The sequence below is a fragment of the Periplaneta americana genome, chromosome 10, assembly GCF_040183065.1.
Source record: "Periplaneta americana isolate PAMFEO1 chromosome 10, P.americana_PAMFEO1_priV1, whole genome shotgun sequence".
Lineage (NCBI taxonomy): Eukaryota > Metazoa > Arthropoda > Insecta > Blattodea > Blattidae > Periplaneta > Periplaneta americana.
In genome coordinates this window covers 78891840-78904901 of record NC_091126.1, presented here as the reverse complement: position 1 = coordinate 78904901, position 13062 = coordinate 78891840, and positions in this window count along the sequence as shown.

Genomic DNA, 13062 nt, shown 5'->3' with positions numbered 1-13062 from the left:
TAGTTTCTTTTTGACCATGAGTGTTGGCAACAGATGAAGCAGCAGATGATTTTCCAATTTGAACTGTGAACAACTACCATCACCGTAGGCAACACGGGAGCCAGCCGGTCAGCACGCAGGCTGAAGTCGTATTCAAGCCACGAAGCCAGTATGTTACAGTGACTGTATGAATACAGTGTGGCCATTGGAGTTGGACACACCCACCCGCCGCCATTAAGGTTCCAAACACACTGAAGGCTCTTATGGAGCTAATAAAAAAATCGTAACCTAATACTCATGTATTCAAAATTATTGACACTCAACGTTTTTAAATAAGATCTGAGGTATATAAAAACAAAAATACTACCTGTCTTACCTGCTTTCTGTATGTTGTCGTGGAATAATATAGGTCTAAACTGCAAAGTAAGGTTAGATTAACTGCTATGGGATATCAGATGTTTTATTATGTTTCTTGCATCGAAACTATATCTTGTAGGATTAATTTTCCCAAGCTAAGATCATTGTTGAACAATAATGCCATATAATCACAGTAAAAAATCCTACATAACATTTTAAAGTCATAAATCGCTATTAAATACAAATGAATAACCAGGTCAGCAGAATGGCTAGGTAGGCCTAAAACACAAACTCATAAATTTGCAGAAACTAAACAATAATATTCTAAATGCTGTGTATCTGCATAGCAACAGACGTATTACCACTACTCTCATTTCTACTTAAGCATTCAATTTTTCTTTCATCGTAATATAATACCAGTAAGTTCTTTAATGTTATCACGTGAGAATCTCACAGTGAGAGGGCATAACATTGAAAAAAGTGCTATGATCGCATTGTGACACTAATTATTATTAAAAAACTGTCCTTTTTCTGTTGGCAGACCGTTGATTAAATTTGAACTAATTGTTGCCAATGTTATTCATATCCTTTTCATTATACGTTTAAGTTTATGTACTCTTTTAAAGGGTTATGAATAAAATTTAAAAAATATAAAAATATATTAACAGTAATAGCTTAAAAACCGCCCCCTCAAATCTGCCGTCCAAGGCAGTTGTCTAGTCTGCCTAGGCCTAAATTTGCCCCTGACCTAACCTGTCACATATTTGTACGTGCAGGCATACCAAAAGTCGGGAGTAATTGGATGACACGTCCTTCACAATAGCCCAAATTTTTTAAGCCATAAATCACTAGGGTCTGTTAAAGACAAATGAACAACTAGGTCAGCAGAATGGTTATATGGGTCTAAACAAAAATTTTCAGGAATTGAACAATTATATTCCAAATGCTGTGCATAGCAACAACTTACTAATTACTCTCTTTTCTGCTTAGGCCTACGCATACCAGCTAGTTTAATCCTAAGACTGAAAACCTAGAGACAATAAATTGTCATATTATTATGACAGGGAGAAAATTGTTTTAACATTCTGCATCTTATGTAGGAAAAATGTTTTCAAGTCAATGTTAAGATATTTTACAATAGCTCAATATTTACTAAAAATTTGCTCTGATTTACAGAAAAATTTGAGTTAAATGATTACAATAAATAAAAAAACAAGCAGTTCTCTCTGAAGCACTTAATACCAGTACTTGTAAATTCAACATTATCAGTACTGTAATGAATGATATTTGAGACAACAATGTCTAAACACACTTCACAAGTTTTTTTAGTCTTCATAATACCAGAGATTACAGTATATATCAACAAATATTAGCCTATATATGATAATGAACTCATTCACTGTAACTCATTTTGGAGGCCCGCAGTCTGTTTTAATATTTCAATTGCTCATCACGCACAGTATTACCCTCCTCTTATAAAACATCTCGAAAACCACTTAAAAATTCTCTGTCATCCTCATCATAACTACCCTGTGATACGTCATTAACAAACTGTGATACACATATTAGTCTTATTAAAGTATTCTCAAACTGGGACGCATTACGAGTAACTTGTTTTGATCTCACTACCGGCACACTAAATAAATTTTCCAATTTGTGTGAAACGTGATGTTAGTATCCTCCATCCTCTCGGGTTTTTCCCCACATGGATTCTTCAAAATGTAGCTACCTCACAAAGGACAGAGCTCTCTGTAGGAATCCGTCGCTCATTGTGGCTTTAGAAGTCCAGGTCTTTCTACTTCCAGGATCCTTAGTGAACTTTTTCATTACAAAGTCCTTCTCGGGTTGATTTGTGCATCCATAGGCGCACATCCAACCGTATCTGTAATAAAAACCGCATGTGAAGCAATTAATATATTTTTATACAAATTTTGGAGCAAGTATAGAATATCGTGGTTCCACAACAGAGAGAAAATACGTTGAAATACAAGCTAAAATATTATTTTATTAGTGAAATATGGCTCGTCTATTGTGTTTTACTGAAGAACATGTTAAATAAATATTTATAGGTACAGATTAAATAAATTGTGACATGTACTTATAATTTAATAGTAATAAAGAAATTTAATTGCAACTTAATTGTATAAAGTTCGTTATGCTTGAAGCTTTAAAAAATTTCTGATGTATTTAATAAAGCTTAAATGTACTGAATAGTAGCCAACTTATATTTCTTTCACTATTTTCTGTTTCATAACTTGTTATAGCTAGACCACTTAGAAAAGGCAGCTATGGCGGAAACCTAAATCATTTCCTTCTCCCATACTCGCTGCGTGTTCCCCTCTGTGCATTACCCGACGTCGATCACCAATCAGAATCTGTGTCTTAACCGAAGTTGGCGGTGCTAAGTCGCTATTATCGAGACTCTTATTGGATTGTGTTCTTTACTTCCGCTTCAACCGTACACTTCTGGTCAAAATATTTGTCCTCTGATTTCCGCACATGCTCGCATAATTTCGTCTATTTTTCTGGGGAACATTCATACATGAGTTTATGATCAAACAATATTACTCACGTAAAGACATGTCAATACTCTGGTTATAACTTAAACACACAGCACTATTACTAGTATTCATTTATTTATTTTATACTACCACTTCACTTCACTTTGGCGCAACTGTACTCCCTACGAATTCAGCGCTCGCCATGAACAAGAACTGTAGGAGGGGAGATTAGCGCATGCGCATTACAACTGCATTTACAAAGTGGTACCCCTATAACTATGGATGAAAATGGAAATAAACACTGTGAATAATGGAGTATACGTCAGCCTAATATAATTTCTGATTTTTATCCGGACGACTGCTTACATGTTTAATTACTTAAAGGAAATAATAAAATCAGTTATGCTAACAACTGATGTAAGTTTTCATCTTTTGCATTGTAGCACAAATATTACGTGGATTACAGTAAGAATACTTAGGCCTATACCTATATGTTAAAGAAATGTAATAATTATCTTACCTTGAAGGTATATCCATAAAATCAGCTGAAAATCAGACGTAATTCTTTATTTTTTCACGTCTTGAAGACGAATAACACGGGTTCCAACTATTTGTTTGGAATCTTAATGGCGGCATTGTACCACGTGACCGTAACATCCAATCAGAAACGATACGTCCAATGGCCACACTGTATTCATACAGACGCTGTAAGTATGTTATACAGACTTGAATTCTGGTGGCGTTCTACTGAATTTTCCTCTGCCACAGAAAAGAAAGCTTCTCCGAAACTTCGCTTCTTCGGTGGGTCCTAGAAGTCTCCTTTCTTTTTAAATGAGATGGAAAATCGAATATGGTTTGTATTACACTGGGCAACAAACCTCTCCTCTCGTTTACGAAATACATGTATTTAGTATCGGAATGTGCGGAACACAAAACACTAGTATTGTGGGAAACCATTTCTCTCTCTTCATTTGTGAAACCCACTGCTTAGTTAACAAATCATTTTTCAGTGAGAATATGTAAAAGGAATAAACACGTTACAGGAACTTTCTATGAATAACTATTATTATATCCATTTTGAATCTTGCGTACACTACTTTTAACACTTGAATATAATTAACACGAGTAAGTCCACTAGTTAATCAATTAATGTTATTATATGTATAGTAATACCAAATTATGGCAGACTACATATTTGAAATATGACATATTCTTTGTTCTGTCCCTTCGGTTGCTACAGTTGTAAGCAGAGCACACAAGAGGCATCTTAATTATGGGATTTAAAAATCTCCACGTACTTTCCTTCTGCTAAAGAGAGCTAACCAGTTAAAACATGGTGGCTAGTTTTTCAAGCTATGCTTGTTTTTTTTTAATGGGATATGACATGAGCGTTGCTAACGGAAAAACAACTGTCACTTAGCGTGGTAGGCCTGGTAACAACGGTTGAGTTGCCAAACTTACCGTTCCCACGTGGCGAATGCTTAATAGCTCTGTTGGCGACATTTATTGTGCACACAATGTTAGCATTGGTACGTTTCGTGTTTGATTCTCTGTCGATTTTTTTTATTCTTTTCTTACTTCGCGTCAATTATCAATGAACATTTTAATGTCAGCCATCTTAACGTCAATTGCTATACTTGTTTTTTGAAAGATGGGACATGACAGGAGCGTTGCGATCGGAAAAACAACTGAATGTCATATAGCGTGGTAGGCCTGTTGCTATGGTAACAACGGTTGAGTTGCCAAACTTACCGTTCTCACATGGCAAGTGCTTAATAGCTCTCTTGGCGACATTTATTGTGCACATAATGTTAGCATTAGTACGTTTCGTCTTTGATTCTCTGTAGATTTTTGTATTGTTTTCTTACCTTCGCGTCAATTGTCAATGAATGTTTTAACGTCAGCCATCTTAACGTCAATTGATACCTTCCATCAGCTGGCAGCATGGTAGTCCATATTGGCAACATAGCACTGTAGTTCCAAATTCGGCCGCTTAACTATCATGTCCCATCTTTCAAAAAAGCAACGAGTTAGATACTATAGAGAGGCCAAAGACCTCAGAAAGTTGAAGACAATTGAACATTGGTCCGCCATGTTTCGGTTAGTCAAAACAAAGGGGCGTGGCTCGGATGTTGTAGGAAATGACCGAGCCCCTGCAGCCGAGGCAGCGCAGAAGTTTAGCGTAGGGACAAATTGAAGCTTGCGTCCGCCGCCATGTTTTGGGAGAAGCACCGGGTAGCAGACGGCTGCACTACACAATGCTGAATGTTTAATATATTTGTTTGGTGTGTCTTATACATAAATCTGAATGGATAAATGAAAATTAACAATTAAAGCGACCACGTTAAAGACATAATCAAGCTTAGTTACCGTTAGTTTGACATGATACGAAAGAAAACTGCAACAATTTGATACCGTAACTAAAGATGTTGTAGTTATTTGACAACATATAGAGCGAACAGAAATACAAATGCATATTGTAGTAATAGTTTAGATGAAAAGAAAATTGTTAGTATTAACTATTATTAACAAAACACTGCCTGTGTAAGACGTTACATTAAGCCTATATTGTAAACACGTTTGCTTTGATGTGGACGAGAAATAAACAATTATTATTTATTCGCTTCCATATCACATAATATAGACCTACATCTGTAAAATAGAAACACGTACCTAATGTTTTAGTTAGAAACATAAGTAGGCCTACCGTGCAATAGTTTATTATCACAGCTGTAGTATGAAATAAACGTCACATGCATGAATTAGTCAATTAGTCATGTAATAAAACTCAGGAATAGTGTACAGAACTTCTTGCCTATAGATACATTATTATTATTATTATTATTATTATTATTATTATTATTATTATTATTGACTCCGTCAAATATTGTCTTACAACATTTTTATGTAAAGTCGTGTTGTACTGGTAACCTTAAGTGTGTGCTAACATCTGCTCTTGATGTAATATTTCCTTTTATTTGGTTATTTAATGACGCTGTATCAACTAGGCCTTCTAGATTATTTAGCATCGATGGTATTGATGATAGCGAGATATTTGGCGAGACGAGGCCAAGGATCCGCCATAGATTACCTGACATTCACCTTACGGTTGGGGATATAAGAAAAAACCCAACCAGGAAATCAGCGGGAATCGAACCTGCGACCGAGCGCGACTCCGGACTGACAGTCCTTAGCCCACTGAGCTACGTCAGTAGATCTTCATGCACTTTTATGGTCAGTTTAACAAGTTTAAAATATGGTTCTCAGGAGGAATCTGGGATCCATTTTATAAAATATGTTCCTATAAGTACAGAAAGATTGCACAAGTATTCTACTTCTAGAGCACATTGCTTTCACACGATGTAAGAGTGGATGGTAATATGCCATTGAACTGTCAACATCTGTATGTTCGCTCTTTCACTTAAGCGACATATTTCTATAATCTCAGATGATGGTATGACAAGACTCCCATTATTCTTTCGTTAAAAAATAAAAGAGATTTTGTTTACTGGTGGTAGGCTACGTACCATAAATTGAGTCTTTAGATTTATTACACCATATTTTTCTTAATGATTTAACAACTAAGCCAGCAATGAATACAATCACATTTTGACAATACTGTGTCATTGAGAATGATGTAAGAATGAGGGAATTGCAATCAATGTCTGCAGTAGAAGAGTCATATCGCCTCTGATTCTCAAAACATTGAGAATTATTATTACAGTGCGTTAGGTGTTTGGATAATACCATTGGGTATATAGACATTTTTAACGGACATTCCTCTCTTTGTAATATAATTTAAATAAACGTATTTTCTAACGTATATAAAAACATAAGTAAAAATATTCCATGTATTCGGTCATATGAAATAGAAATAAACTAATAAGTCTGTTTATGAGCAATATAAGGCGTTTATGTTTAAAACAACGCTTAGTTACAATATTTAGATTTACTTCTGTTATTTTATATTATACGTTAGAAAATACGTAAATAAGTTTAGTTATATTACAGTGAAGGAGGAAATCCACTAAGAAAACGCCTATATACCCAATGGTATTTTCTAAACTCCGAATGCTCCCCAAACATGGCGTCGCGCGAACCTGCGCGAGAGGTTTCAAATTTGTACACGACACCAGCGCCAATTGTGTGTCCAGATATATAACTACAACGTCTTTGGAAATGACTGATGAAGTTAGTATTATTGTGAATTGAGTTACATATTAAAGCCTGGTTCAGATGGTGCGTGTTTCTGTGATGGATTCCAAGGTGGCTATACTAAAAGCCAGGTTATGAACCGACTAAACCGGAAGCAACGTTCTGTTGCTCGCTTTCTGAGCTCTATTGCCACCAAAGAGTTTGTAATATATAACTAGAGACACCAACGGCGCTAGTTTCGCGTACAAAATTGAACCGCTGTTCGGCCGCCATTAAAGGGAGTTGATGCTTCGCCGGGAGTGCAAGCAGTTCATGCTTATTGAGGAGTACGAATAAATATAAGTACACTTGAAGGGAAATAATAAGAAAATAGTGAAATACTGTGCCGCAAATAAAATTGTTCGAACATAGCTACTATTTCAGGATGCTCAGGAAAGCGTGCATATCTTAATATTTGGAAGAATGTTCCAAATGCAGTTCCTCCTTTGAATGTGTTTACAGAATTTCGGAATATTTCTTGGATAAGGTTTTTCCAGAGACACATTAATCAGGTTTATAAGGTTGGTTTCAACAATGTATGCAAGGGTTAGGTGCCATCATATTACAGTGGATTATAATAGCAGAGTGCATAAGAAAATCCTCAGACTATATCTGTCTAAAACAGTTTTGTTTCACAATAAATGAATTAATCATGTAATTTCCGTATTGTACAGTATGCATTTCTAGTTTTTGGTGCTATTAAATGCAAAGAAATTAGTGAAAATATAGCTGATGGCCTAGCTAGGCCTATTATTAACACTACTACTAGCTCTACTATGACCACTACTACTAGGCCTACTATTACCACTACTACTAGGTCTACTATGACCACTACTACTAGGCCTACTATTACCACTACTACTAGGTCTACTATGACCACTACTACTAGGCCTTCTATTACCACTACTACTAGGTCTATTATTACCACTACTACTAGGCCTACTAATACCACCAAAACTAGGCCTACTATTACCACTATTACTAGGCCTATTATTACCACTAATACTAGGTCTACTATTACCACTACTACTAGGCCTACTATTACCACGAAACTAGGCCTACTACTACCACTACTACTAGGCCTACTATTACCACTACTACTAGGCCTACTATTACCACTACTACTAGGCCTACTATTACCACTACTACTAGGTCTATTATTACCACTACTACTAACTAGGTCTCACTACTACATTACCACTAATACTAGGCCTACTATTACCACTACTACTAGGCCTACTAATACTACCAAAACTAGGCCTACTATTACCATTACTACTAGGCCTATTACCACTACTACTTACTAGGACTATTATTACCACTACTACTAGGCCTACTATTACCAGTTACCACTACTACTAGGCCTAGTATTACCACTACTCCTAGGCCTACTATTACCGTTACTAATTGTATTAAAAAGTCTGTACTGACCTCTAACTTGGTAGTCATCAACTATCAATTACACAATAAATAGTTTGTTTTATGATAAAATTTATTCTCATTATATTTTAAATCAGTTTCCAGAATTTTTATGATCTCATATTTCACCACTAAATATTTTGTAAGCACCATTTAGGCTACCTTCCTCTTCCTTTGCATTAAAGGACTGAAATATAGATCTTTATAAATATTACAGTAAATATCCATTATTATGTCCTTAAAACAATACTAGTAATACTGAAAATTATTGTTGACATTGCATTTATTCAATATTTCACATTCTTATCCCGAGTGTATATGGGTGATTTACATCAATGTATTGTGGTACTGTTTTCGATTTTCGCGCCGCAAACACTCCCTTTAATGGGGGATGCTAACCGATTCAATTTGTGACATTTTTCTTGCCTGCCACTCAAGGGTATGTGTCTCTAGTAAGTATTACAAACTCTTTGATTGCCACATAGTGACGCGAGATTCAAAGCATGTTCAGCGTTTGTCACCGATATGTTTAAAATAACTACTGTATATAGTTCTCGATAACACTATCAACAATATTAGTCATTAAAATTACTGTTTTTAAGAAAGCACGAGCTAATGACGCTGGTACGAAATGCGACTCGTAATGCACGTGGTACGCCAAAGGAACTGGGAAGTTTGGCTACACTGTCTCCGTGATTCCGTTGCCAGATTTTCGTTAGCAGACGACATTTTCACGTGAGGTCCAATGAAAAGCTCCGTTCTCCTCCCCCCCCCACCCGCCATACTCAGCGTGTCATCGCTGCACAGCAACGAGTTAGAAAGAGAAGATTATAGAGTGGCCATGTTGTCCTGTACAGCGCTCTTTGCGGTGCCACCGCGAAACACGGCAGATCTGAGCTAAGCGCCCACCTTTGTAAAAATTCGTCTGCTTACAATGTTGTATAACGGAGGTAAGAAATACAAAAAAAAAAAAAACGAAGAAAAAACATGCCTGTTGTGTGTGCTGCATATAACTGCAATGTCAAAAGGAAAAAGACAACTGATATATCATATTTCATGTAAATTTTATGAAGTTAAGTCCATAGTTTTGTTAATTAGCAGCATTTTTTTCATGCATAAATGTGTAACAACGCCCGGCATGAACAAAATAAATGGTTCACTGGTAATGTACTTAAACTAAATACGGATAAAACCAATACAATTCTGTTTCAGATCCAGTGAAAAACAAATAGCAATACAATATTAAAACTGTATTTCGACACCGGCATCCTTTATTTTTGCTCCTTATGTCCTTACTGCTTATACAAGAAGACGATGAGCTGTTGCTTATAAGAAGTAGGCCTATTTCGAAGATAAACGATTAATCAAATAAATGGTTCACTAGTAATAAAGTTAAACTAAATACGGATAAAACCGCTACAATTCCGTTTCAAACCTAGTAATAGCAATCAAATATTAAAATTGTATTTCGACACTCGCATCCAAAATAACGCAAACTCTGGGGTAGGTCGTATTGTTGATAGTATTTTGACTGGAAGGACATGAAAGAACATAATTGAGCAGCCACGTGCAATAATGGGGTAAGTATGAATATATTTCGTAACTACTTACTCCATTTTTGTACATGGGTACTCAGTTATACACTAATAATTATCTGTGGTGCCACAGCCCTTGAAAGGTTCAGACAGACCAGCCGGCTGTTGACCTCGCGTTCACATTTCGATGATAATTATACTTTACTGTAACAAAAAAACTGAAAGCATGTTTTGTCATGTTTCACCCACGTTACAAGCTTGGAGGTAAAGGTTGTTTACTACAAATAGGGCCTACTTTCATTCTATATCTTATGGTATAGTAAATAGTTTTGCAACGTGTAGAGACTGGGAAAACAATTTAATAAAATCATCCGAATCATACTCGTTCATTTTATAGGCAATCTTACAGGTCGCATTTAAAAGAACCTAGGAATATTAACATTTTCTTCAGTATATTTGCTAGGACTTCTTGTCATACTACATGGCAATTTTGCTTAGATTATTCTTCTAAGCATTCCTTCTAGGAATAGCTCAAGTTTTTTAAATTTAGCGTACATAAGTTTAGATTAAGTTCCTAGCACGTATTTGACGAAATACTAGGCTTTTCCACTTCAGTTTAATTGATTTATGCAAACGAAATTAAGACAGCTGAATATTCTAATGTCAGTTATCACCACGCCCACTTTGTTTTGGGCGCATAAGTTCATTACCGACGGTCGTTCAATTTTCTTCAAACATGGCGGCGCAATGACCACTCTATATCTTTCTCTTTCTAACTCGTTGCTGCACAGGCTACCCCTCTAACCCGCACATTCCTCTCGCCCTGCCAACTACTTCCGGTTTAGTCGGTTCGTAACCTGGCTTTTAGTATAGCCACAGTCTAATAGATACAGTCACGCAACTCAAACGTATAAAATATGCCAACATTTGACAGCTGGCGCGACAGTAGCCCTCTAGCGGCAGGCAAGTTAAAAGTGTGCACACTACATATGATAACACATCAGAAAACGGGTTTTGCGTAATTTATTTTATATTTTTATGCTATACAATAAGTCTATATGGTTCTTACTAATTCTACTTTAGAATCCTGGAAGAATTTCACACGCAGTTAATCTACAAGTTTCAGAAGCTAGGAATAAACGTAATTCTTTCTGCTCCTTACAACTGAATCATGGCCCTGATTAGGCTACGTATCATGGTTTGAAATAATATAATTGTTTGTACGTGAACGGTTAATTCAATTCATTCCTAAATATATTTATAAACCATTGGAACTCTATATTTCCTGTGAGAAGAGTCAAAATTGTAGGGCATATCTCGTAGGGTACATCGCGTGGTGAACTCCTCTCCCTATTTCCTGAGAAATTAACTATTTTCCATACCGCAAATTGGGGTACACTCGGCCGCTGAGGTGAACTTAAAAATAAAGAAGGGGAAGATTTAAACCTTAATTTGACAGATATTGATTTATGAAGTTCATTATTTTTCAATTTTTTTTATTATTATTTTGAGTCGCTAATAGTGCTGATATTATGGTTTAAATTTTTATGGAAAGTTTACCGCATTTTAATTACATTTCCAGTTTTCACACAGAAGCTTAATTTTAACTTACCCTACCTATATAATACGTAATTTACATGCACTTACTGTTATTATGACGTAGGTGAGAACAAATGAATACACAACTTTGTTGAAAAAATTGTAACTTCAATTAACTCAGAAAATGTAGGCCTAATTTTATTTTCAGAGCAGAAGTGGTGTAAGTCAAAAATGGGTAATGAGGATTAAAGTAAACATTCTGTAAAATACAGCGCAAAGTAGCAGTTAATACTGAATTTATTTAAACTATTAGTAGTCATTGAATAGCACGGAGGAAATATTAATTGCTACTTTGCGCTGTATTTGACAGAATTTTTACTTTAAACCTCATTACCTAATTTTGACTTATACCACATCTGCTCTGAACGGCTCAAATAATCACTAGTAATGTAAAATCAACACCAATAACAGTCATGCAAATTATTACAGAAAAGATTGCTTTTTACATTACATTTAAAAGGCTCTTTTATTTCTTGAGAACTTAATACGTCTGCCACATGAATCTACACCAACACATCAGAAATTTATCGACACAGTCTGGATTTATTCAAGAAGTGAATATTTTGCAAAAGGATTATAATACGCCATGAATTCTTGAAAAAATTAACACCATAATCCCTACTTGAATGCAGTATAACATTCAACTTTTGAAAAATATAAAGAAAAAAACACGAATAAAAAAATTATGGAATTACTTGCATTAAAAACTGTAGATACATTATCCAAAATCGGAATGGTTACACATTTACACATGATCTCTGCAAAACAATAATATACTGTAACAGGTATTTACTTTGTTTTTATTTAAACTCTTCTTCCTGACATACAAATAGGTAACTGATAACTAATAAATGTTTTATAGAACACAATACGTAGGCTACCTACAGCGTGGATTATACTATAGGTTATGACTGAGTTATGATTTTCTCTTGGTCTTTAAGGAATCTGAAGAACGACAAATTCGGAGATTTAAACTTGTTGTTACTGCAATTTTCGTCATTGCACACATTGCCTTTATTCCGACGCATGATTAAAACGTTATTATAACATCTCGCATACCTTTGAAGCACGTGCTGGCTGCATCAACCCTATGACCAGTGCCTTGCCTGCCTCTTGGGCGCTAGTGTCGTGAATGTTGGCAAGAAAAGTGCTGAAGTTGCGCGACTGTATATATTAGACCAACGAGCACAGAATACAATAGAGTAGACACCAGCATCTTAATACCATTGGACGGAGTGAAGCCGGTTTGATGGACCTGACGCCATCTTGTTGCTACCAAAACATTGCAAAATAGCTATTACGTTATAGAAGATCTTATGATAATAAGAATTCCATATGTCCCTAATTTCTTGTAGGACTCACACTTTCTTGTTTGTTTCGTAATACAGAATCGCTATGCACGTATTTTTAGCAAAAATTACGAAACTGTCATCGATAAATCACATATATACAGGTTATTTAAATTGGCAGCTCTTCAA